Source organism: Saimiri boliviensis, chromosome 7 (assembly GCF_048565385.1).
Source record: "Saimiri boliviensis isolate mSaiBol1 chromosome 7, mSaiBol1.pri, whole genome shotgun sequence".
In the NCBI taxonomy this organism is placed as follows: Eukaryota; Metazoa; Chordata; class Mammalia; order Primates; family Cebidae; genus Saimiri; species Saimiri boliviensis.
Genome location: NC_133455.1, coordinates 24,928,567 through 24,954,766, shown reverse-complemented (window position 1 = coordinate 24,954,766; position 26,200 = coordinate 24,928,567). Strand labels below are relative to the sequence as shown.

The 26,200-nt window shown below is 49.9% G+C and overlaps 1 protein-coding gene across 1 annotated transcript in view; it reads right to left on the bottom strand.

The window, feature by feature from the left end:
• Nucleotides 1-24,714, bottom strand: part of CMKLR1 (chemerin chemokine-like receptor 1) — a 51,279-nt gene extending 26,565 nt beyond the window's left edge. The window contains exon 1 of the mRNA XM_003932296.4: nt 24,338-24,714. The gene's annotated coding sequence lies outside the window, so the exon portion shown is untranslated. The remainder of the gene's footprint in view (nt 1-24,337) is intronic.
• Nucleotides 24,715-26,200: the final 1,486 nt, after the last annotated feature.

Genomic DNA, 26,200 nt, shown 5'->3' with positions numbered 1-26,200 from the left:
TGTGGAGATGAGGTCTTGCTACATGGCCCACGCTGGTCTTGAACTCCTGGCCTTAAGCGATCCACCCACTCTGCCTCCCAAAGTGCTGGGCTTACTGGCATGATCCATCATGCCCAGCCCAGGGGTCGTCATTCTCTACGGCCCATGCTCGAACACAGTCTTTCTCCACACCAGCCGGACGTGGGCCTGGGGCATCCTTATACTCACCTATCTTTGCACATGTTTTATCAAACAGACAAGCCTGATACGGACACGCTCGATGCATAGGTAGAGCAACCTTCCATCCTGGCTTGCCCAGGACAATCCCTGTTTATGCCTCTCTTCATTCTCAAAGTGCCCTAGTCTGGACAATAAATCCTATGGTTTCCCTACTCACAGATCACTCCCTCCTCTGCCCCAGAAGCTTCTGTGTACTGACCTCGCCCATCCACTTGTGCCAGGCTCTAAGCTAAGCACATGTTCTGTGTCATTAAATTCCCACAAGGTACCACCATGATCCCCATTTGACAGATGAGGAAACCGAGGCTCAGAAAGCCTGTGGCTACTATTGCAGATGGTAGCCACGTGCTAGGAACTTTCCAGGACTTAAACACCAGTTGGTTTTGCACAGAGACGGCTACTTTCACTACCTCTATTTTCCAGATGCAAAGATTGAGCCTTAGTTCACCCATAAAAGGGTGGCCTACCAAGGCCCCTATGGTTTCAGCCAGTAAAGAGCCACAGAACGTCCAAATTTCAGAATCAACTTCCTTCAGTCCAGGCTCACGAGCTATGGGTCCCTGTGCAAGTGACATGGCCTCTCTGAGCCTTCATTATCTCATCTGTAAAGTGAGGATGAATCTTGCCACTTACTATTGGGTGAATAAGAAGCAGAAGCAGGACCGGCACCTGAACCCTATGCCTCAGCCCAGCTCATACAGCTCTACCAGGAGGGGACGTGTTCCCCCCCGGGAAGTTCACAATCCTCAGCAGAACCAGTACATACTTCATGGAGTCACTGCAAAATGAAAACGCAACCCCTTATTCAAAAATTACTGCAAATTCAGGATGGCAACTGCCAAGTGTTAAACCGAGCGCAGGCCTTCTGAGCCCTGTGTGGCTGCACTGGTCACTGGCCGGGAGGCCGGCCCTGCCCCTCGGCTCTGGGGAGTGTGAGGGAAGAGCCCTCTCCACTCAGATCTCAGCAGGCCAGGGGCTTGGCGGGGTAGGTGATCTTAGGAGGAAGGAGGGAGCAGCACAGCCAAGAAAGGGCAGAGAGAACACAGGATGACACCTCCTCCATGTGGATAGAAAGAGATGGAGAGGAGCGGGGGGAGAGGAAGCCCAGCAGGAAGAGGAGAGACGAGGGACTGGAAAGAGGAAGACAGAGGGGCCAGGGAAGCACTGCAAAGTGGAAGAAGAAGGATGAAGGCAGAGCCGAGAAAGTCCCTGGGGAGAGAGACTCCAAGGGAAGAGGAAAGGGACGAGGCTGAAAAGAGTCTTCTGCCAACCTCTGAGAAGGTTCGCCCAGACCCCACAGAGCCAGCCGGTGTGGGCAGGGAGGGGCCCTGTGAACGGCTGTCCTCCTGGAGTGGGGGGCATTTAACATTTAAGAGCACAGGAAAGGCAGCACTGGGGATTTCCAGAATTCCCAAAGATCAGGGAGCTATGGGCAAGGTGTCAACCCCATAGCAGAAATAGGTGGGGCCTATGCTTTGTGATGGAAAGCCACAGCCATGGGGCAGAGGGTCAGACCAGGTACTGGTTGGAATCACCAGTGGGAGCTCAATCACAACTCACTGCAGCCTCAACCTCCCCTGGCTCAAGTGATCCTCCCACTTCAGCCTCCTGAGTAGCTAAGACTACTACAGGCATGCACCACCACACCCCACTAATCTTTTTTTTTGTATTTTATAAAGATGGGGTTTTGCCATGTTGACCGGGCTGGTCTCAAACTCCTGGACTCAAGTGATTGCCCCCACCTCAGCCTCCCAAAGGGCTGGGATTGCAGGCATGAACCACTGCATCCAGCCTCAATGTCATTGGTTGATTTTAACAGGAAAATGTGTGGTAGGCCGGAAGCAGTGTTTGGGAAGGTCCTGGCAGAGACAAGATGAGCTAAAAGCCAACCCAGGCTGTTCTCTTCATTGAGCATGGCTTTCAGCCATCATCTGCTCTAGAGCTTCTCTTCATCCATGGATATCAGCAGCGAGGAGAGCCCAGAGAAACAGACTGTCTTTCTTCCCTACAGACATTTCACCAAGGGCTCAAGGGTGCTCTTGGAATGAGATGGCAGGTCCACTCTGAGACATAGGTATTGACCACCCACGGCCTCAGGAGGCCACCGGGAGTGCATCGCAGCCACGAGGATGATGTGGACACTGGCGGAAAGGGTGGGCTCTGTGTAAACCCCACAGGACTCTCTCGGCTGGTTCAAAGTGGGCCAAAGCTAGCTTCACTCTCACATCAAGGAACGCTGTAGTCAGCTGGACGGTAAATCCGGCCAGTTTGAAAACCCCAAACGCACTCATGTCACAGTCAAGGAGAAAATAGGAATGAAAACCACAGGCCTTAGAGTTTACAACACACATACTATTCATATAATAACATCATTAGCCTAATGGCCATCCATCCACAATTCTAATTGGGTTTTTGAATCTACACTGCTGACCAGGCATCACAACTCCACCTAGCTGGTGATGTTCAAATCATCTACAAGTATCAAAAAAAATAGAATGAAAAATCTTGGTCCAACCTGCCACCATCCATCCAGTTTCCTCTGTACCCACCTCCTTACATTAGCTTCTGTCTCCTTCCAGAGTTTCTTTGGGAAAATACATTCTCTTTTCATTTCATTTCTCTAATTTTGCATAAATGGTAGTATACTAAACACACCATTTTACAACTGGTCCTTTTTACCTAACAACATGTCTTGGTGAGGATTTCTTATTAGTATATTTATATGTACAGAGTATCTTATCCTTTTTAATAGCTGCATGGTATTCCATTGGTAGATTTGCCGACATTTAATTAACTAGTCCCAGGGATGGGCACTTGCGTTATTTCCAGTTTCTTGCTATTACAATATTATAATAAATCATTGTGTAGGCTATAATGTTACAATTAACTACATATGTATATCATTGCCCACATATTCTTAATAGAGTCTGGAGTTCTCAAGCCTTGTTTTTCTATGAGCAAATGGACTCTAAGCCCTCCTTTTGCACTGGCTACGCTATGTTTTGATCCATCAAGAATATCCTTCAGAGCTGCTTAGACCTTCAGTCCCCACAGAATCTGCACCATGTCTTTCGCACAAGATCTCTCTTGCGAGAAGTCAGGGAACCTCCATTCTTATTCTAGCTGTACCAGCTGTTCCAACTCTCTGTCCTCAGTTTCCACATTTATCAAAGGGAGATGGCAGTGGTTTGCAGGGTCGCTGTGGGGATCAGGAATCAGGAGAGAATTGGGCGGATATATGACAGTATCCACCGTGGGAGGGAGGTCTGTGCCTGAGGACTCCTCGTCACCCCAGAGGGCAGATCTGGGCTCTGTGGGTTCCCAGAGAAGATGCCAGTCAGGCTGGGGAGGGAGTCTCTGCAGAAAACACAGCAGCCACTGCCAGCACCAGGTTTCCAGTGTGGTCCCTGATCCCACAGTAGCCAGAGCCTGAGCCCACAAGAAGCTGTGTTCCGGAGGTGGCTTTGGTAGCCCCAAGCAGCCCTGAGGACTGCCAAGTTGAAGCTGTTTTCTGCTTTTATTCTGTTTTAAAAGAAAATAGTGATCACATTTCCAGGGTGTAGAGACATCCCGCCCCTCCATGAATTAGTCTCAGCTTTGCCAGCCACTCAGGAAAGGATCTAGAGGAATGTTCCACCCATGGTTTATACAGAACAAATCTTGGTGGGCAACAGTGTGCCCGCCCCGCTTCCAGGCGGAGTCATCATCTCCCTCTTCGTAGCACTCACATCTTCCCAACTTGCCTCCCGAGGGCCCCAAGGTGCTGACAGAGGAGCCTTTGTCTCGCTCTTCCTGGGCCCCGTGCCCTTTGCCAAGAACCCTGGCCATGATGTCTCTGCTGATGCAGGTTTCCAATGCTCCACAGTTTGTAGCCATGAGCAGAGATCTTTGAAACCTCTGCCTCGCTGAGCCATGAGACCCATCACTGTCAACCCTCAGGGTCCTCTCCATCCCTTACTTTGCTCCAGCCTCCGAACAATGTTGAGGACCACCCCTACCTCACAGGTGAGTAAACTGAAGCCCAGAGAGGTCGAGCAACTTGTCCAAGATCACACAGCTAGAAAATGGAGGAGCTAGGACTCGAACCCAAAGCTATATTCAGTGTGTGATGGTTAAGGATGTAGGTTCTGAAGCCAAACCACCTGAGTTCAAAAGCCAGTTCTGTCATTTACTACCTGTGAGACCTCTTTGTGGCTTAAATTCTTTCCTCAGTTTCCCAATCTGTAAAATGGAGCAATACATACCTCACAAAGTACCTACGTCAAAATAGTATCTACCTCCTAAAGTTGATACTAGAATATAATAAGAGAAGGGATATAAACAGCTAGAACATGACACCTGGCCCATGGTAAGTTCTCAGTACGTTATCCATTGTTATTGTGGTTGGTGTCGAGTATAATTAAGAATCTTACCACTGTATGACACAGCCCCAGACATAAACATGGTATGATTGTAAGGGAGTACAATTTAAAAACAAAACAAAAACGTCCTCTCAGAATTTCTTTCACATGGAGGTATAAGTATCTAATGACACATTACATGTTTCTCCTCCTTACATTTAATAAACCTTACTGAGCACCTATTATCTGCCAGGCGTCAGGCTGCAAGACAGAATACAAAGATGTAGTTCCCACTCCCAAGAAACCCAAAGCCAAGTCAGGGTGACAGACAATGAATAAATCATGACAGAGCAAGCCCAGGGTACCAGGGGGACCCATGGGCAGAGTATCCAGCTGCCAAGCCAGGGAAGGCTGCCTGGACACAGTGAAATTTGAAGGACAAGCAGGAGTTGGCCAGTGGGCACCCCAGGCTGAAGTAACTTCAGAGGCACCAAAGCATTGCACTTCCACGTGACATAGCTGGAGAAGAAGGTTGTGAACTAAGTTGGGATTTAAAGCTGTGAGGGTGGAAACTCAGGCACTGTGTGGAGCAGAGGTCGAGTTTCAGCCAGATCATATGGACCCTGGTGTCTCCCTAAAAATCCCAAAGGGGTGGTCTGACTACGGGAGGAAGCCTTGAGCTTCCCTCCCTAAGCCCCAGGAGGTATGTGCCAGGTAAGGGGTGCTTTGTCCTGAGCTCCAGCAGGAGTTCCAACCCGCTTCAGGGAACTGCGACTCGGAATTAACATTCCAGGCCTTAGACTGTGAACACTTCTCCTTCTGCATTTAGAAAGAGCCGGAGGTGCCAGCCCAGCTCCCAAGTCCCTCATATAATCCATGTCTGATTACCCAGAGGCAAAGATTTCTCCTTCTACCTCCTTCCCCTCAGCCTCTTCCTCCTCCATGTCTCCTTCGGTGGGAAGAATCACAGACACTTGTTCCACTTTGGGCATCCTCTCCCCAGCTCCCACCCTCCAGGAACCTGAGCCAGCGGCTTAGGAGAAACCAGCTCCTCAGGTCACACCCACATCCACGCTGGCTCCACCCACTCATTCATTCATTCTACAAGAGGAATAGAAACGAACCCCAGAAACTCCAGCACAGCCATGTTCAAAGAAACACAGTCCAGCAGCCAAAAGTGCTTGTAAACCTTTGAAATTTTTACTGCCACCTCTCAAAGAACAATAGAAGGGTATCATAGTGGATGTTTTTGGTGCCCAGTCTGGGTCGTCTTAACCAGCAGGATACCCCATCTGCCAGCTGAAGGGAATGTTAGAGGTTAGCAGCTCACAGCTGCCCTCTCCTCCTAAGAACTGCCCTCAGCAGAGCAGGAGCTGCGTCTCTCTGGCCGCCACAGGGCACAGTGCTCACTCAGGGCTCCCGGTGGGATCAGACAGCAGCTAGTCTCGCCTGAGGCCACATCCTCACTAACCCCTTCCCTCATCCCCCTTCTCCTGAGAGCAGAGCTTGGACTGGAGGAGGCAAGTTGCCTTGAGTGCAAACTTAGTGGGGAGGGTTGCCAAAAACCTCACTCATCCAAATAAATAATAATGTAATGCAACTTTTATTCAAAATCAAAGTTACAGCTATTTAGGAGGCTAAGGTGGGCAGATCAATCGAGCCCAGGAGGTCAAGGCTACAGTGAGCTAGGATCATGCCACTCTACTCCAGCCTGTGTGACAGAGTGAGACTCCCGCCTCTCTCTCTCTCTCTCTCTCTCTCTTTCTCTGTGTGTGTGTGTGTGTGTGTCTCAAAATTAATGCAAAAAATTGCATGGTGAGCAAACATCAGAATGAAGATGGGCTCCCATCGTGCACTTCCAAGCACGGGCACCGCTCACCACCCTCCGCCCCGGCCGCTGGAGAGCACACCCTAACATAGCATGTGCACCCAAATCCCTGTCTCAGGCTCTGCTTGGGAGAAACCCGATCTGAGACAGACATCCAGATCAGAACCCACTGCAGGGGTTCTTAGAATGTGCTGTGACTCATTCCTCTCCTGGATTCCCAGATCTAAGAGACTTTGATTCTCTTCCCTAGCTCTTCCCCACACAGCCCCCTTCCACTGGGAACGGAGCACACACCGTGATACAGTCTGAATGTTTGTCCCTCCGGATCTCCTGTTGAAATCTGATCTCCAGTGTGGGAGGTAAGGCCTAAGGGCAGTCGTTGGGTCATGACGGTGGATCCCACAGGACTGTCTCCCTGCTATCCTCAAAGTAAGGAGTGAGCTCTCCATTAGTCCCACAAGAACTGATTGTTTAAAAGGCAGAGGCTGAGGGAAAGGTAGAAGAAGGAGGGAGGGAAAAAAGGAGAAATCTTTACTTTGGGGTAATCAGGAATATATTATATGAGGGGTTTGGGAGGTGGGCTGGCATCTCCGGCTCTTTCTAAATGTGGAGGTAGAAGTGTCCGCAGTCAGGCCTGGGATGTTAATTGTGAGTCGCAGTTCCCTGAAGCGGGTTGGAACTCCTGCTGGAGCTCAGGACAAAGCACCCCTTACCTGGCACATACCTCCTGGGGCTTAGGGAGGGAAGCTCAAGGCTTCCTCCCGTAGTCAGACCACCCCTTTGGGATTTTTAGGGAGACACCAGGGTCCATATGATCTGGCTGAAACTCGACCTCTGCTCCACACCGTGCCTGAGTTTCCACCCTCACAGCTTTAAATCCCAACTTAGTTCACAACCTTCTTCTCCAGCTATGTCACGTGGAAGTGCAATGCTTTGGTGCCTCTGAAGTTACTTCAGCCTGGGGTGCCCACTGGCCAACTCCTGCTTGTCCTTCAAATTTCACTGTGTCCAGGCAGCCTTCCCTGGCTTGGCAGCTGGAGTTGATACTATGCCCGTCGGTCCCCCTAGCACCCTGGGCTTGCTCTAATAATTCCCACAAGAACTGATTGTTTAAAAGAGCCTGGCACCTCCCTTTCCTCTCTCCCTCCTTCTCTCCCCATGTGATGCCGGCTCCCCTTCCCCTTCCACCATGAATGGATGCTCCCTGAAGCCGTCACCAGAAGCAGATGCTGGTGCCAGGCTGTTTGTGCAGAACAGTGAGCAAAATAACCCTCTTTTCTTTGTAAATTACACAGCCTTGTGTATTCTTTTATAGCAACGCAAAATGGACGAAGACACACGGTACTCATTTTATCCAATTGCCACAGCTGGGCACCTATGTGCCAGGCGCATTCTCCCCTCTGCAGCCCAGCCTTGGATCTGGCAGCAGATACCTTCACCTCCATACCTTGTTCTGTCAGATTCCCCCTTCAGCCAGACAGTGCCCACCTGAATCCCCCACTGAGCTCTAAAAAGCAGCCAACTTCACACCTTGGGATTTCATGAACTGGTTACATTTCCCAAAAAGTTTTGAGACTGTCAGAGCGTTGCCACCTTTTTACATTTGCCAAGTAAGGACATTGCAAAACTAAAACCATCCTTTACCAGCACCACCACTTCAGCAAAGAAACAACACATTAATACCCACGAAAATAGGTGAGACATAGACTCCTCTTTTTCAGTTGAAAATATCTCACTTCACGAAAAGCTTACTCTACTATCTGTGATTCCCCCACCCCACTCCCGCTTTTTTTTTTAGCTTATCTGCAGACTGGTAAATGTGTGGACACAGCTAGGCTCTGGTGGGCTGGGGTTGTCAACCCTTCTGTTTGACATTGGGGAAAACTGAGACCCAAAAGACAGCTCTGCCTTCCCCATTTAAACCCCAGTCCCTGAATGTTTCCCTGAGGGAAACTGAGGAATGAACAAGGTGCAGGGCAGACAGGAAGACTGGGTTTCAGTCCTGACTCTGCTCTCAATTCTCTGTGAACCTGCACAAGCGTCTGCTCCTCTCTGAACCATGAGGCTGCAAGTCTTTCCGGTGACACTGAGCTGGAAGGTGCCATCGGGCCCAACGTGTAGGGCTTGGAGTGCAGTCCCTGCTTGAGCTCACAGACAAGCTTGGCTGGAGAGACAGCACTGGATGCCAGTCCTCATTCTCTGATATCCAATCTAGTGCCTCAGTTTCCTCTTCTGGAAATGAGTTCTTTGATCCTTGCAAACTCCAGACTGCCACATAGACAGTGGCACAGGGGCCAAGGGGAGAGAATTGGCAACAGCTAAGCCACCTGGAGGAAGAGGCTGGCCCCACAGCCAAGGGCCTCTGACGAGAGGCACACAAGACTACTTCCAGCTCCAGAGAGACCAGGGGCCACAGTTCAGGCCTGGCATGTCGTCTGCCTGTCAGAGACCCAGCCCAGGCCAGAGGTCTAGGGCTCCAGCTGGGAAACCCCAAAGTTTACATCTCTGGGCAAACCAGGCATTTACCTATCCCCAGCAGAAAGGTCCTTGGGGGGCCTAATATCGACTGGGTTCTCAGTGGTCTCTTTCTTCTGGGAGCTGGATGTGATCACATCTGTTGTGGAAGGAAGTACATCTCAGCTGTCCAGGAAACATGTCCTGGCTGCCCAGTCACAGATGTAGGAAGGCAGATGAGAACAGGGTTCACCAAAGAGCCTCTTTCCAAGTGTTGTAGTGAAGACTGCCTGTGTTCAAGCCTTGGCTCTGCCGCTTTCCAGCTGTGTGACCTGAGGCAAGTCACTTCACCTCTCTGTTTCCTCCAATACACACTGGAGAGGTGAGGGGAAGAGGATCCCATCACGTGGGAGCACTCCCCTCAGACCTGACAATCTGTGAGTTCTCTACTCTAAGTTTCTCCAAACGAGCCACCCAGACAGGAAGCCAGAGCACAGACAAGGCCCCTCTCCCCGGAGCCAACCCATAGACTTCCGAGGGCTCCATTTTCATCTTTAAATGCACGGGCCGATTGCGGCACTGAATGCAAAGTTCCCAAGCTATTTTTTTCAAGCCTGTGCCCTCAAAATAATTATATGCTGTTTAAAAATAAAACACATAGCCTTGAAATAATTTCAGTGAGGGTTTAATTTCCCCTAAGGGAAAGAGATTCCATTCCCTGAGGACTGAGGGTGCACCCTTCTGCTGCTGGGGCTCACTTGTTCATTCCCTTGCAAGTGTTTACTGAGCACCCACAATGTGCTGGGTGTAGGGGTGGTGGGTGGCCTGAGCACGCTTCCTCCCACAGCCTCCAGTCTGACCACAGCCAGCTCCCAGAGAGAAGAAACCAACAAGAACCCTGTCGACACCACGGCCTCCAGAGCCCTCCCGCTGGGAACAGGTAAGTGCTTGGTTTTGCCCGAAGTTGCTGGGCTCAGCCTCTGGAAGACCACAGCTGGTTCAGGAGAAAGCGGGCGAGAGGAATGGAGGAGGGAGAAGAAGATGGGGCAGCGGAGTCCGGCGGTGGGAGGCGCACTGGGAGGACAGAGATGGGGCAGCCTGGAGATGCCCCCAGCATTTCCAGAGGGCTCCCAGGCACCACCACCCCTCAGGGAGCCAGAAGGCACCCAGACAAGCCTTATGGGTCGTTCTGCAAACCTGTCTTGGGGGCCTGTCTTTCATTTCCCTCCCATCCCCTCTCAATCACCTGAGAGGATGAAAATCACAGCCGCAGAGCTTCTTACTAAACCTGCTTCGTGGCCAGGGATACAGGTAGCTGGTAACAAACCAGCTCAGGCTGCACACTCACTAAGTACAGCCCTGGTTAGACTCCCGCAGGCGCAGGGCAACTGGCATGCCTTCTGCTATCTGCCCAATTCCAGCTTCCCCAGTGGATCCTTTAATGTAAATAGCTGGCTGTGGCAAATACCAAAAACAAGAAAAGAAATAAAACATACACCCCCACAGAACCATCTCCCCTGCCCCACCCTGACAACCCTCTGAGGCAGCATCGTCTTTACCCCCATTTTACAGATGAGGAAGCTGAGGCAGCCAAGCAAGGAAGTCAAGGAATTTGAAGCCAAGTCACCAAATTCCAGAAGCTCTGTCCATGCACATGGCCTTGAAATAATTTCAGTGAGGGTTTGGTTTTCCCTAAAGGAAAGAGATTTTTGCCATCCTGCCTCGCCAAACACACCTAGATAAAATGCATTTCTACACACACCAACCCAGCCACCAACGCTGCATCTTCTCCCAGTCCCCACTTCCACCGCCTGCACAGGAAGGGAAGGAAAGTGGGTTGGAAGACAGTTTTACCAGTTCTGCAGAGAGTGGCAAGGACCCCCGGCTCCTCACCCAGGACATGGGACATATTGGGGTAACCACTCCACCCCCAGGCTCTGTCAGAAAGGCTGGTGGGTGGGCAGGCAGCATAGACATGATCACGGCAAGATTGCAACACTCGCCTCCATGCCCTCCCGGCCCTGCCCTATTTCTCTGAAATCTGCTAATATGCAGCTTTGTCATGTTTTTTTTTTTCAGGCAACCCAATTCTGGCCATTCTGTCTACAAGAAAAGGGAAGAACAGAAGCCCCAGTGGAGATGCAAGGAATTTGGAACTACAAATTTCTCCTGTGAAATGGAGTCAGTAGTTTTCTGTCCTCAGGTCCTTACAGCAGAGGAGGCCGTGGCTGGCTTGTCTCTGAGAAGACCCCTGACCAGAAGCTTCGCCTTCCCTGTGCTTATGTTCACAGCACCTGAACGTCCCCCATCCTGAGCACTCTCTGCTGGCTTACGGCATCGGCATCCTGCTCGCAAACCTTCCACTCCTGCAGGCTATCAGCACTTCCCCTGCCTGAAGTGAGACTCTGCCACTTACTCGCCTCCTGTGTGATTCCCTGCTGTCGGCATCACCTCTGAAATCTCAAACCCTCTCACTTTGCCCTAGAAGAAGAGCAGCATAGAGAAGGAATCTGGGCAAGAAGACTCAAAACTGCACCTTTTGGGTGACGGTGGGGAGAGAGACAGTCAGAGAAAGGGAAGGGGAAGAAAGAACGGTGTTCAGCATCACCAGGGAAGCATTGCCTTGGCTCGCCGCTAAATAAGGAGTAACGATGGTGGCCGACCTGCATCCTGACACATGGGAGCATCCTTGCGGGACCGCATTATGCAGCCTCCAGGGGCCTGCACCAATCACTGAAGCAGGGGATTGTGACATTGCAACGTCTTTCCCCCACATTTATCGTTAACTGCAGGGGCTGCAGTATGTGTCCCTCAAAAATACAAGAATTAAAAAAAAAAAAAAAAAAGACACCTCAGTGTGAGTGAATTTATTGCTCTGGTTTCCAACTGGCCGTCTGGATGAGAACAGGCTCTAGACAATGGGCCATGACACTGAGAAGTCAAGCACGAAAGATGAAGAGACAGTCCCATCAGAAAGGCCTACTACGCTGTGGTGCCATAATCAGTATAAAAAGGGTCTGCAATGGCCGGGCGCGGCGGCTCACACCTGTAATCCCAGCACTTTGGGAGGCCGAGGCGGGTGGATCCCCTGAGGTCAAAAGTTCGAGACCAGCCTGGCCAACATGGTGAAACTTTGTCTCTACTAAAAAAAAAAAAAAAAAAAAAAAAAAAAAAAAAAAACTTAGGTGGCTGGGCGTGGTGCGTGCCTGGAGTCCCAGCTATTCGGGGAGGCTGAGGCAGGTGAATCACTTGAACCCAGGAGGTAGAGGTTGCAGTGAGCCAAAATCGTGCCACTGCACTCCATCCTAGGCGACAGAGGGAAATTCCATCTCAAAACAACAACACCACCACAAAGGGTCTGCAGCAGAGGAAAGGGGGAAAGGCCTGGAAATCATGGGGGTTCGGGGGGGGGGAAGGATTCATGGACTCTGGAGAAGGGACTGGGAGAACAGGGGCAGCCTGGTGATGTGGCCTTGGGCACTCAGCTGATGTCTTTGAGCCTCAGTCTCTGAGCCTTATCATGGACAGGGGAAAGCTGGCTGCTAAGGGGCTGGGGGCTGGAGCAGAGGAGGTGACTGCAAAATTCAATAGCATTTCAGAAAGTATTTCCCAAGGACCTCTCATGCACCCTCCTTATTTTAAGTGCAAGGAAGTCTTCAGCATGCTTCTTTTACAAGGGATCTGCTAAGCACTGGGCACACTGCTATGTGTTTTCTCATGGATTAGCTGATTTAATCCTCACCACACAACTCATGGCAGATCCTGTCATCAACTCTAATATAAAGTGAAAAAACTGATGCTGAGAGAGAGGGGGGCGGGGAGAAACTGATCCAAGATCACCCAGCTGGTAGTCAAGGGACTCAGTTTGATTGAAACCTGAGTTCAACCCAGGTTGAACCAAACATGGAACTGTAACATGACAGAACCTACCAAAGAGCAAAGCGCTACAGCTGCTAGAGGTGGGTGCGTTTCAGAGACAGAGAGGGAGGCTGGCTAATGGAGATGCTCTGAGGCCGGGCACGGTGGCTCATGCCTATAATCCTTCGCTTTGGAGGCCAAGGCAGGAGGATCGCTTGAAGCTAGGAGTTTGAGACTAGCCTGGGCAACATGGCGAGACCCTGTCTCTATGAAACATTTAAAAAATCAGCTGGGCATGGTGCCACATGCCTGACATGCCCAGCTAATTTTTAAAACATTTTGTAGAGACAGGTGGCACATGCCTGGCTAACTTGGGAGGCTGAAGCAGGAGGATGGCTCGAGCCTGGGGGTTCAAGGCTGCAGTGAGTTGTGATTGTACCACTGCACTCCAGCCTGGGCAGAGTGAGACCCTGTCTCTTAAAAGAAAGAGACGTTGTAAATTAGAGAATGAAGGAGTGAGTGACGTACATCATCACTCTGGGCCTTCATTTCCCTGGCGGTAAAATAGGACTGTATTTTCCCACCACCCACGCATCTGATGAGTGAAGCCAGCGGGCGGGTACTTGGTTTATAAACAGGAACAGCCTGCTGTGATCAGCCAAGAGGTAGGACTGGCCCCAGAGGACAATCCTGGAGGGAGGAAGTGGGATGGGCAGGAGCCCAGCCTGGACTCTGCAGGTGAAGCTTACCTGCGCCTTCCGGCAGTGGAACCGAGGCAAAAGGCTCTTAGAAGGAAGAACGAGAGGCGCGGTGGCTTCCTGGGCCCCAGGGAAATGTGAAGCGCCCGTCGGGGGTGGAACGGGACTGAGAAAGTGAGGATGAGAGGCCAGCCTGCCAGGATGTGGAGGGTGTCCAGGGTCCCAGCCTGACAATCTCCTCCCCGGAGACCTGTCAGAAGCCCTGGGAGGGGGAGGAGAGAGTGTCTCCCCCCAGCCGGCCTCACAGGCTGCTCAGAGCCGCTCCCTCCCCTCCTCAGAGTCAGGGTTCTGATTTCCTGATTTCCTTCACATCTGAGGCTTTTCACAGGAGAGGGAAACACAGTAAAAGAAAGGCCTGTGTGGGCCAGACAGGCCCGGCTGCCCGAGAGAGGTGAGGCCAGCAAGTCAAGGGCTCCATCGAGTCCCTACTATGTCTTTTGGCCAAGGCAGGAAGTCGAAAGGGAAAAGCTTGGCATGAAACTATGACCTTGGCATTGCCTACAGCCGGCATTTCTTAGCCTTTCATGGCTCAAGAGTGCTGGTCTCCCGCATCCCTTCCCTACCAGGCCAGGCCCTGGCACCAAGGCCGCGTTTTGTTTTTTTAGCCCCAACTCCGGGCCACACGTGACCTTGTTTAACCCCACAATACCCCGGTGAGGAGAGCCCTGCGGTGGTCCTGCTCAGAAAGTTGAGGAAACTGAGGCTCAGAGCAGTTAAGCAACTCTTCTGAGGCCTCCCAGCCAGCACGCGGCTGAAACGTGTTTCAAAAGAGGTCTGTAAGGAAGAGGGCAGCTGCTTCTATCCACCCCGTAGCCAACCCTTCTGGCTCAAGGGAACCTGATGAAGCTTATTCTTCGTGACCTAAATCCCTGACAGCTGAAGAGGCCCCCTGTGAGTTAAGTCTGTCATAAAAGAGACTGAAAATTGCCTGCACTCCCTGAAGACCTGTTCTTGACGTCAGTCAGCCGTACCTCCCCCGTAGCTAGGAGGCCGGGGTGCCCTTTAATCCCCAGCCTGGATGAGTCTGGCTGCCGCAGCTGGTGGCCAAGCCTGCCTCTCTCCAGTAAAGACATCACCAAATTGCCTTGGGCAACCCAAAGATGCTGTCTTACATCAACACTCCGTTAGGGTTAGACCTAAGGAGATGCCTTGTTCCTCCCAGCCTCTATGCTGAGATCCATCAGCAAGTCCTGGGTGTGGCGGGGGAAGGGGGACCCACCATTCAATCAAGAAAGCCACCAATGGAGAGAAAGACTCTCTTCTCCAAGCCGGTTTATGGGCCAGACAACCCATGAGATAAAGCCACAAGCTAGCATGCCCACTGGAATTTCAAACTCAATTAGCTTCGGGTTGTCTGGAATCTTCCATCATCCAAATGTTTAAGTTTCATCAACTGAGTTTGGAGAGGGCAAGGGTTGGAGGCAGCAGGATGCTGTTCCCAGGAAATGAAGCACACTGGTCCACCTGGAAAATTGGGCGGGCCCTGATGAGCATTCTGACCCCTCCTGCCAACCCTGCTTCCAGCCCACCACGCCAGACACCCTGCACTTACCAAGTCTCTGGATCTGTGTCCATGCTGCTCTCCCTGCCGAAAATCTCTCTTACGTCTAGCCAGCTGCTCCTATAGGCAACTCAAAGCCAACTCCCCCTCTGGACGCAGCTCAAAGACTCGCTTCCTTCTCGAAGCAATATTTCCTGGCTTCCCCAGTGAAAGCTACCTCTACTTCACACTAAATGTATCAAGCAGGTATAAACGGGAGGGTATTTAACCATAAGTACTCAGTGAAAATGGCCCGGTTGTCACCTACTGTTCTGAATGGATGATGAACAGAATCATCACGGGTGACTGACCTGTGAGTAAAATTTGCCCCGAGCACCCGACATGAAAGCCAAACTTCTGGCTAGATGGGCCTCCCCCTGCCTGCTCACTCCCGTCTCCCCACTCAGCCGGGAGCTCCCTGTATCTCATGCTCCCAGCACACTGTTGGTGCTCAGTCAATGCTTGTGAAGTGAACGAAGGCTCTATACCCTCTCTCCACTACCTCTCTGTGCTCCTTTAGACAAATCCTTTCTGAGTTTCAGTTTTCTCATCTGAAAAATGGGAGTGTAAACTAACTTAGGGTGACAAATGGTTATCTCAGATGGCCACTGCCATTCATTGTTTTAAGATGAAGATGGCAGATTGTCTATAAAGATCGACTTTAATATCCCACCCTGCCCCAATACTCACATGTCACTCCTCCCATCAAGAAGTGGACTCTATTTCTCCTCCCCTTGAATCTGCACCGGCATGGCGAGTTGCTGTTGCCAACAGAAAGTGATAGCAGTGATGCTGTGCTAGTCCCAGCCTAGATCTCCAGACGCCAGCAGCTTCTGCTATCAGTGTTGCAGAGCCCTGAGCCTCCTGGGAGAGAGATCCGAGCAGTTCTGCTGGAGAGATGGGCTGTGTGTGTGTGTGTCTGTCTGTGTGTGTGTGTGTGTGTGTGTGTGTGTGTGTGGTATGACAGGGAGAGAAAGAGAGCACACACAAGTTCCGGGATGTGAGATCATCTTACATAACCCAGCTTCAGTCAAGCTCCCGGCTGAATGCAGCCCATAAGTGATGTAAGCAACATTACATGGAGCAGAGATGCACTGTCCCCATGGAACTCTGCTCAGCTGCAGAATCATAAATTAATAAGTCAGTTCAAGCCACTAAATTTGGGGGTGGTTTGATCCACAAAGATAAACAACAAAGACATCTGGGCTCAACTAGAGAAAAAGTCACGACTGGTGTGTGATGTCTGCCACAGCATGCGGTGAGGGGTGTGTTCCTCCATCCCTGGACTAGATCATGTCAAGGTCAATGCCAATTCAATGTCAATTCATGATTCTTCTGGGGCCTTCTGGAAATGAAAGTCCCATATTCAGAGGGAATTCATCCACCATCAGAGAGAAACCTGAACCCCAGCAGGGATCCAGTGGGGACTCTGGAAGAACTAAATGAACCAGTGAGGTAGCCCCTTTTGGGGCATATAAACAGTGACTTGGAAAGAAAGTAGAGCCGTTGGTAGCAGGGCTGGAAGCAGAAGGAGGTAGAAATGGAAGACACAGAGCCCCACTGATAGTAGAACAGAGGAATGGGGGCTGCAGGCTCTTGCAGCTGAGGGGATGGAGATCATCCATCTCTCAAGCCAACTCACATCCTGAGAGTCTTCCATATCAAACACAAGCCTGGCTGGGCAACTGGCACCTTCTGCCCTCCTAGGTAGCATGCACATCCTCAAAAATGAACCTCCTTTCTTATAGAGAAGAAGAGAAGGAACCCTCCTCCTCCTTGCAGCCCATGAGCCAAGCATGTCTCCCTAGCATGGGACAGAGATAGAAAGGTTCTCATAACTAGAAATCACCAGTACCTGGCATGGAGAGACTCCATCTGGAAAGTTAAACCGCTGAGGGATCATTCGTTCATGTTGAGCCTCTTACCAGGTGCCAGGCACTGAACTCTTGCCATCTCCTTCCATCCTAACAACTACCCTATGAACTACATGCCGCCATCCCATTTCACAGATGGAAGAACCCGCTCGCTCAGAGTCAGCAGGTTCATAAATGCAGGGACTTGCACGCAGTCTAAATGATGCCAAAGCCTGGGTCCTGGGTCAGCCCTGATCATCACTGAATACACCTGGTAAAGCCTCACTGGTTGCTAACACTTGTGTCCAGTGCTCTGCTGAACCAACTGTCAATAGATGGCCATCTGAACTCCCAATATCCAAATTCAAGGAACAATCAGATCCAGACCAACGTCCCTGGTAGACAGAAGAGTAGACCCCCAAAGATGTCCACATCCTAATCCCCAGAACCTGTAAATACGTTACCCTACATGGCAAAAGATAACTTTGCAGATGTCACTAAGAACCTTGAGATGTGGGGATTATGCTGGATTACCTAGGTGGGTTCAGGGTCTTTAAAAATGAGACTGGGAGGCAGGAGGATCACAGTGATTTGATGTGACAAGAACTCAACCCGAGGTTGCTGGGGGAAGGGGGCCACAAGTCAAGGAATGTGGCAGCCTCTAGAAGTTGGAAAACAAGGGGAAACAGATTGTCCCCTAGGGCCTCCAGAAGAGATGCAATCCTTGATTTTAGCCCAGTGAAACCCATTTGGGACTTCTGACCTCCAGAACTTATCAGGTAATAAGTTTGTGTTGTTTTAAGCCTCTCGGTTTACGGTTATTGTTACAGCAATAACAGGAAACGTACACGCTTGCTACCTGAACTCTTCCTTCATCTAACACTCGGGAATTCATCGATTCTGATAACTGTTCAAACCAATTCAGATGATAAAGGATAGGCATTGTGCCCTGCCCTTATTCCCTCACCCAAGTCATTTACTGAGCACCTACTCCAGGCCAAAGAACACGGCAGACACTCTCTAAACAACCCTGGACAGGAGAAAACTGAGGACTAAAGAGGTTATGTGATTATGTGACTTGCGCATGCTCACAAAAGCAATAGGTAGCTGGGCGTGGTGGCTCACACCTGCAATCCTAGCACTTTGGAAGGCCAAAGCAGGTGAGTCACTCGAGTTCAGAAGTTCAAGACCAGCTTGGGCAACATAGTGAGACCCTGTGTGATTGTTAATACTGAGTGTCAACTTGATTGCATTGAAGGATACAAAATATTAACCCTGGGTGTGTCTGTGTGTGTGTGTTGCCAAAAGAGATTAACATTTGGGTCAGTGGTCTGGAGAAGTGGTCTGTACCCTTAATCTAGTGGGCACAATCCAATTAGCTTCTTGAGAATAGAAAGCAGGCAAAAAAAAAAAAAAAAAAAAAAAAAAAACCATGAAAAGGAGTGACGGGCCTCGCCTCCCAGCCTACTCTTTCTCCCGTGCTGGATGCTTCTTGCCCTCGAACGTCAGATTCCACGTTCTCCAGTTTTGGAACTCATATTGACTCTCTTTGCTCCTCAGCCTGCAGATGGCCTATTGCGGAACCTTGTGATCATGCAAAGTAATATATAATAAACTCCCCTTTATATAGAGAGAGGGAGAATCCTAAGAGAACCCTGACTAATACACACTTTCTCTGTAAAAACACAAAAACTAGCCAGGCATAGTGATGTGTGCCTGTAGTCCCACCTACTCAGGAGGTGGGAGAGTGACTTGAGCCCAGGAGGTTGAGGCTGCAGTAAGCTGTGATCATGTCACTGCACTACAGTCTGGGTGACAGAACGAGATTTTGTCTCAAAAACTAAAAAATCAGTAGGTGTCAAGCCCAGGATTACAACCTACAGGGCCTGCCCTCTCCTCACGACACCACACCCTCTCGCCCATTGACCTCCTGCTTCTCGGACCCCTGGGTACTGGCTGTTGTTTTGGCACCATCTCCCCACGCACCCATTTCCTTGCACAAGGGCTCCTCTCAGCAGAAGCCCAGGGCTGGAATCTGAGTACCCAAGTCCTATACTCTAAGAAAGCAGAACCGATTCCAACATTCTGCCTGGAGAGCAGCTGACCTCCCTGCTGAGTCAGCCCCTGGCACTTCCAACGTTGCCAGAGACTGTCTATGGTGGAGCCAGCGAGGCCCGGGGCCCTCTCCACCGGCGGAGCCCAAGACTTCTCCTTGGGGCCAGACATGGAGGTAAGAGACTGGCCCAAATAACATTTTCTATTCTGGGAATCCAAGATCACAAGGCACCAAATGTCCACACCAACCCAAATGTGCAAAGGCCAATCTCAAAGCTCACTTTCCCAAAAATAAAAATAGAAAGGCCTTCATTGAACTGACCATGTGCTGTACTCAGTGCTTGATGGATAGGAACTCTTTTAATCTCACCATAACCCTGCCAGGCAGGCACTCATAGCATGCTCACCTTATGAATGAGGAAGCTGAGGGGGTCAGGAGGTTAACGGTCAGAGCTGGAATTTCACCTCTAGGATAGATCTGTGATCTATCATCACCCCAGTGTGCTGCCAGCCAGTGCCACCCAGACACCAACATTTCTTTCTTTGATAGCACCCCGTAGAATTACTGCCTCTTGATTCCATCTGACAGCACAAGGATTTCTACTTTTCTCAATCTGTGCCCCTTGCTGCAAAGATCTAGAGGTTCTACAAAGAAATAACTGATTTCCTTCTATTGCCTGAAACCAGCATGTCCTGAGTCCAGCAGCAGCACAAAGTGGCTGCCAATGACAGGATCTCTTCACTGCATCTCAGTCCTGGCCTAGGGCCACTCCCCCAGCAGCGGGTATGGAAAAAGCCCTGGGCTGAAAACCAGGTGTTTCAACTCCTAATCTGGCTAAATGATCTTGGGAATGTCACTTACCCAGTCAGAACCTCACTTTCCTCATCTCTCAAATGGGTTCCACAAGGATATGAATCCTGTCCTTCCATCGTTCTTGCCCTATGGAGGGCCTGACGTGTAGTAGATGCTAATAAATGTTTGTTGAATGAATGAATAAAAGCATATGTTACAAGTTCGTCTCTCCTCCCCTGAGGGCCTCAAAGACCGGAAACAGGCCTGATTTGTCTCGTTTTCTCAGTGCTGCAGCTGTCACTCACACGTGGGTCGATTCACACAGGAAATTGCTCCCAAGCACCCACTATGTGACCAGCCCAGCTGAGGCCTCGGTGTCTTCCAGAACCACATGACACCCTCATGCTCTATCCCTTCTCTTCTGCACAGCCAGTGGCTGTGATACTTGGTCACATTGGACTTCTGCAAGCTAGACCCAGGACAGCCACCCGGCTTCCTTATAGTCGGCAGCCTCGGCCCATTCGGGGGAGTTTGACCACGATTCCTGAGCTTTCACTTCCCTCATGCCCAGCCCTGGGGGAGCCCAGCTCAAGGAAAATCCCTACTCTAACCACACCGTGTATACGTACATGCACACCAGCATTCAAATGTGCAATGGGACCCTAGGACAAGAATAAGGTTTTTTTAGTTCAAATCTCATTCTTTTGCTATGAGCTGTGTGACCTTAGGCAAGTCCCTTTACCTCTCTGAGCCTCATTTTCTTCACCTCTAAAATGGGGATGATAGTCCGGAAGCCTTTCCATGCAGGGTTGTAGGGAGATTCAACAGGATAATGGATATAAATACCTTTGGCTTAATAACCACGACATGCTCTAGCAAATCATTATTCTTATTTCCTTTTTCCAGAAGGGAAAGAGAATGGCAGTTGCCTGTGTTTCAGAAAAATCCGTGTTTAGGGGTCTGAAGTCTGGGAATTTACTTCGTATATTTGATGGGAATGACCTCAAGTTTGGGTGATGTTTTGAGTCCAACATCACCATGTTAACTAAGATTGACTAATGAAAATGTAGACTTAGAATCAAAGAACGGAAGCAACCAAGAGGTCACCATATTTGTGACAGAGACAGGTAGCTGTCCACAAAAATTCATTCTTCCTGTCCACAATACATGATTGTAGCTGGGAAAGAGCTGCCTTTGCCAAGAACCTCAGATCCTGTAACTCCATGTCCCGGACTCCTTTGCAACTACATTGGCCATATGATAGTTCTCACGTGTGATGGAAGAGATGCCTGCTGCTTCCAGGCCAAAGCAGATGAGCAAATGTGCCTGCCACCTCCATGCTTTCTTTTGTCTCTGCACCTGGCTCCAGACAGTGAGGACATCCAAGCAGAGAGTGGGACCACCAGCTGAGTCACTGAAGTGGAAGAGGACCACCCTCCGTTCAGAATTATCTGCCTTACAATAAAGCTCTGTTTTGCTTCAGCACTTACGCCTTTGGGGCCCTATTTGTTACTGCAGCTACTACCCTAACTGGTACACCATTTGACCTCCTTATTTACAGATGAAACTATTGTGGCCAGAGAGTGGGAGTACCTTGCCGAAGGTCACACGGTAAGCTCAACAAACGTCTAGGACTTGGTCTCTTAACTCCTTGGAGTAGAGGAGTTGCAGTTTCCTGCCTGCCCCACGGAGCTACAGAGATTCTTAGAGGCTCTTCATCAACAAGAGTGAGATTTAGTGGCAGCCTGGAGTCTTCCACCTCTGTCTCAGCGAGAAGAACACCACTTTCATCTATTTTCAAATTGTACTTCCCCATGGACTTTCATTTGTGGAAAGGATTCTGTGGCTGAAAATAAGTTCAAAGCCCCCACACTGGGAGATTGCTAACATGATCTGACTTTCTGTGGAACTATAAGACAAAGTTTCGCTTCTTCTCTGCCAAACCTTCTGGCCTCAACTGCTGACACAGAACATGCGGATTCACAGAAGTCCATGAATATTTGCTTAGAAAGGAAAAAAGAGACCACATTGTGCAGCAAAGAACCCAAGACCCCAGTGTGAACAAAGGGCAAAAAGCAAAGACTTTTAAGTAATCTAGGTTGGTGGTTCTCAAGTTTTGGGGTGCATCTGAATGGCCTGAGGTGCTGGTTCAACATGCAGACACTCAAGCCTCATCCACAGAGATTCTGATTTCCAAACTGAAGCTTTAAGAAACACTTGCAATTATCCTGATGCGGGTGGTCTAGAGATTGCACTTTGAGAAGCTGAGTCCACTTCATAGCCTCACAACTGTGGTAATGACTGCACCACTGTGGTGTATGTAGCTCAAAGAGAATGAAACAGGCTTTTGGTTTTCTTGTACATCAGTGGGAATGAGAGCGTTAATAATCTACTAAAGAAACCAACAATAACTTCCACTTGGCTCAGATGAGTGCCACAGGTACAGACAAACACTATCGGAACAATAGCTAATGTTTATAGAGCCCTTATTTTCCAACAAACCTCTGCTTACTGCGTTACATGTATGATCTCACTTCCTCTTTAGAAAACTCTTACGAGGCAGTTACTGACCATATTCCCATTTTATAGATGAGGAAATTAAGGCACAAAGATAAGGAATAACTTATTCCATGTCACTCAGTTGGTAGGTGACAGACCAGTTCAAATCTACCCCCAGAGTGATAATAATATCAGATAATATCATCCTTATTTACAGATGATATTATTGTGGCCAGAGAGTGGGAGTATCTTGCCTAAGACCAAGCTGCCCCTTCTTGCACAATGTTCTATCGCCTCTTGCGGGGAGGTCTAGCATCAGAGCTCTCCAGGCTTCAGTTTCCTAATCTGTAAAATGGGCATGTTAATAGAATCTCCATCATATGGCCATGGTAAGGATTTGAGAAAATCATCTCGAGAAAGTGGTTTGCAAACTGAGAGGAGGTAAACATCTAAGAGATGCGGCTTTAGTTCAACTTCCCCCACCCCATTTTACAGATGGCAAAACTGATTTATTCAATGAACACTATTCAACGACCCTAATTAATATATGCTAGTTCTTGTACAGGGGACTGAGGATACAGAAAAAAAAGTAATATCCCAGATCTGGCCTCCAGGAGCCTCCCAGCTAGAAGGAGAGACAGACAAGATGACTGGTCATTAGAGCACGCTTCGGCAGCGGCTGCAATAAGGGAGAGACAGGCCCTGGGAGAGCCTTGCAGACAAACCCTGACCCAGTGCAGGTGGGGGCCTTCTCAGAACAAGTCAAGCCGGAGAAGGGCATGAGTTGCCCAAAGGTAAGGTTATCTATTCCCTGAAGCTTTGGGGGAGTCCAAAGAAGGCCCCTGTACATCAAGAGATAACTCTTCCTGTGGGCCTCCCGAGTGTCTGACACACCATTTGAGTGTCCCTAGCTTAGGTTAAACCTTCTTTCCAAAGAAAAGCCCAAGCTGCCTCCTCCTCCACTGGAGGCCTGGATGACCCAGTCCCACTTACTCAGCAGCCAAGGCATTTAGAGGAATCTTTCCTTCAAACCAGTTTGGAAGGGGCAGGAGAGACAGCAGGAACCCCGGAGAAGACTGGCCTGGTGAACAGGTAGGAGATGCAAAAGGGAAGTTGAGGGTGTTCCCTAACAGAAAAGAAAGACTCAGAACCTGGACATCCAGGCGTGTGACCTCAGAGCAGTGACCTGGCATCTCTGAACCGCACGGGTCTGAGTGATCGCGCTTATATCGAGAAGTAGTTCCCTAATCACTACAATATGCTGTCTGTCTATAATTTTGCCAAAAGCCGGCTTGCGCATTTAAAACGGGCTTTTCTGAAAACAGACGAGGGAGTGGAATATTTTCAACAGAGAGCAGCCCACAAAGGGTTTGTGTCCTTCATAAGAACTCTTAGATATCAATAAGAAAAAGATAAACATGCCCTCGAGCAGAAAAAAATGGTAACAGATTTGAACAGGAGCGCACCCTAGAAATGTGGAAAATAAGTTGACAAATGAGAATCCACACTAATAAAGAAATGAAATGCCAATCGAAGCATCTAGATATTATTCTCAACTTCATATCAGGGAAGGTTTAAAAGGTGGGTTTAGGCTGTGAGAATACTGTATCCTGGTATAACATCATAGAGAGGTCAAGCTGTCACAACCTTCCAGGAGACAGTGTAACCAAAAGCGCAAAGTCTTAAAAGCATGCAAGCCTTAAATCCAGCAATTTTTAAAAGGTATTCATAAACACACACACACAGATGTCATACTAGATAAAGTGTTCGTTGCAGCACTGTTCTAATAGAAAAAAAAGAAGCCAATCTAATATGGAAAGATCAAATAATTGTAAGACATTCTTTCTACGCAGCCATGAAAAATGCGTATTGGAAGAATATAGGTGATGTGGAAGAAAGTTCACAATCCATAGTTAAGTAGGTTACAGACCAGAGGTGGGAATCCACACTCACATATTTAGTTGTGCGTCCTGCTATTTCTTTAAACAATGAACATGCATTACTTTTGACATCTGGAAATAATAACAAAACTCTTCCTTTTGACAAATAAGAAATTATAAAAAGAACCAAAATTTCTCTGTTAGTGTTCCCCTTTCCTGGCCCCTCTCAGAAGACACCAAAGGCAAGTGTGTGGTGATACCTTCCCGTTGGTCTCTGCCCAGAAGTTCTTCCTGAGGGTTCCCTGTGACTTCAGGCCACTCAAGGCTGTTGAGGAGACTTGCGCACCCTGGCTTCTTTCTCCCACGGCTCCTCTGGCTGTGGCAGTTTGCCCAGAAAGCAGTTCATTCATTCGTTCATTCAAGATCCCCCTCTGAACCCCCAGAGCGCAGCGGCTAGAACACGCCTAACCGCCGGGAGACTTCGCCGGGGCCCTGCTCTGTCCTGAGAGCTCCCTGCTAGCGGCGGGGGCTGCTTCCCTGAATGGGACAGGGACAGAACTCAGCCACAGAAACAGCTGGAGGGAGGAGAGCAGGAGGGAGGGGCAGGAAACTGGTTTCACCGAGAGCGGAAAAGGCCGGCGTTGTAGAGAGGGGGCTGCGAGGGGAGGGTGCCCCTACCAGCCCGGGCACCGGGCTCCTGGGTGGCGGCGAGGGCCCGCTGGGGAAGACCTGCCCCTCTGGCCGCGGGGAGCCACGCCCACTGAGCGCAAACCGGGGGCACAGGCGAACCCTAGGCTTCTGGGGGAAGTGCAAGACCCCTGCCCCCGGTGAGGGGCTAGAGCTCCACACTGACAGAGATTGGCTGCCTCTCACCCTGGGCCTTGGCAACGCTCTTCATACACTGGATGCTATTCCTACCCTAATTCGTGACCAATGGCTTCCCACTGCCTCTTCAGGTCTCAGGTTGAAGGTCACCTCCCAGGGAAGCTTTCCCCACCCCATCACCTCCCTGATGCAGTGTTATCCTTGCCTGTTAAGGTGTCTCTCTCCTTGCACCAAGAACTCTGTAGGGAAAGAACCCTATTTTGTTCCCTGCCCTGTCCAGGCACTAAGTGCCTGGCTTATCGGCTGTGTGCTAGTCACTGCCAGTGGAATAATCAAAACAGCTAAGAGCCAGGCCGTGTACTAGGTGATGCGTACTTACTCTTCATGGCAATCCTAGAAAGCAGGAATTATTACCACCCCAGTTTTACCAATAAGGAAACTGGGGCACAGAGAGGTTAAGTCACTTTCCCAAGACCACACCGGCAGCCGCTGACAGAGCTGGGATTCCAACGAGGCTGTCTGGCTCCGAGGCCCACCCTTGGCCTCCAGACTGAAGAAATAAGAGAAGCGCCCACCGTGGGCCCCTGTGCCAAGTGCTTTTGTGGAGTGAGCCATGCGAACCACCACCAACATCTGGGAGGCACCACTCGCCCATTCCACACATGAGGAGGCTGGGGCCGTAGAGCAGAAGTCGTTTTGCCCAAGGTGCCCAGCTCATGCTGACCAAGCCATGGCTGGATCTGAGTCCGTCTGATTCCAAAGCCAAGACTGCCTACGACTGCCTAAAGTAGTATTTTTAGAAAGGAAAAGACAAGGAAAGGGCAGGAGAGGGGAAGGGAGGAGAAGGGAGGAGAAGAAAGGAAGACCCGGGAGGGCAGGGAGGAAGGTCAGGGGGAGGAGGGGGAGGTGAAGGCAGAGGGAGACGGGGAGGGAGGGAGAGGAGAGAAACCTCCGTGTTGCACCCCAAAGTGTTGGGCAGGTGGCGGAATACGTCCTCATCATCTGATCAGCCTTAGATCCCCACTGACATCTCCCCACCATCCTCGATCCTTTAAGTGAGCTTTACACTTAAAAATCATCTAATTTCATTCTTCCATTCCACAGATAACTTGAAGCCCAGAGAGGTTGAGTCTCTTGCCCAAGGTCACACAGGTCTCTATAGTCAGAAGCTAGGCCCAGCCCACCCAACTCTCTTCTTTCTTCTCTTCTTCATTGGGCTTATCTAAAGAATAAAACATCTTATCAAAACACTTAATGTACAGATGGGAACACTGAACCCAGGGGAGGCAAGGGACTCA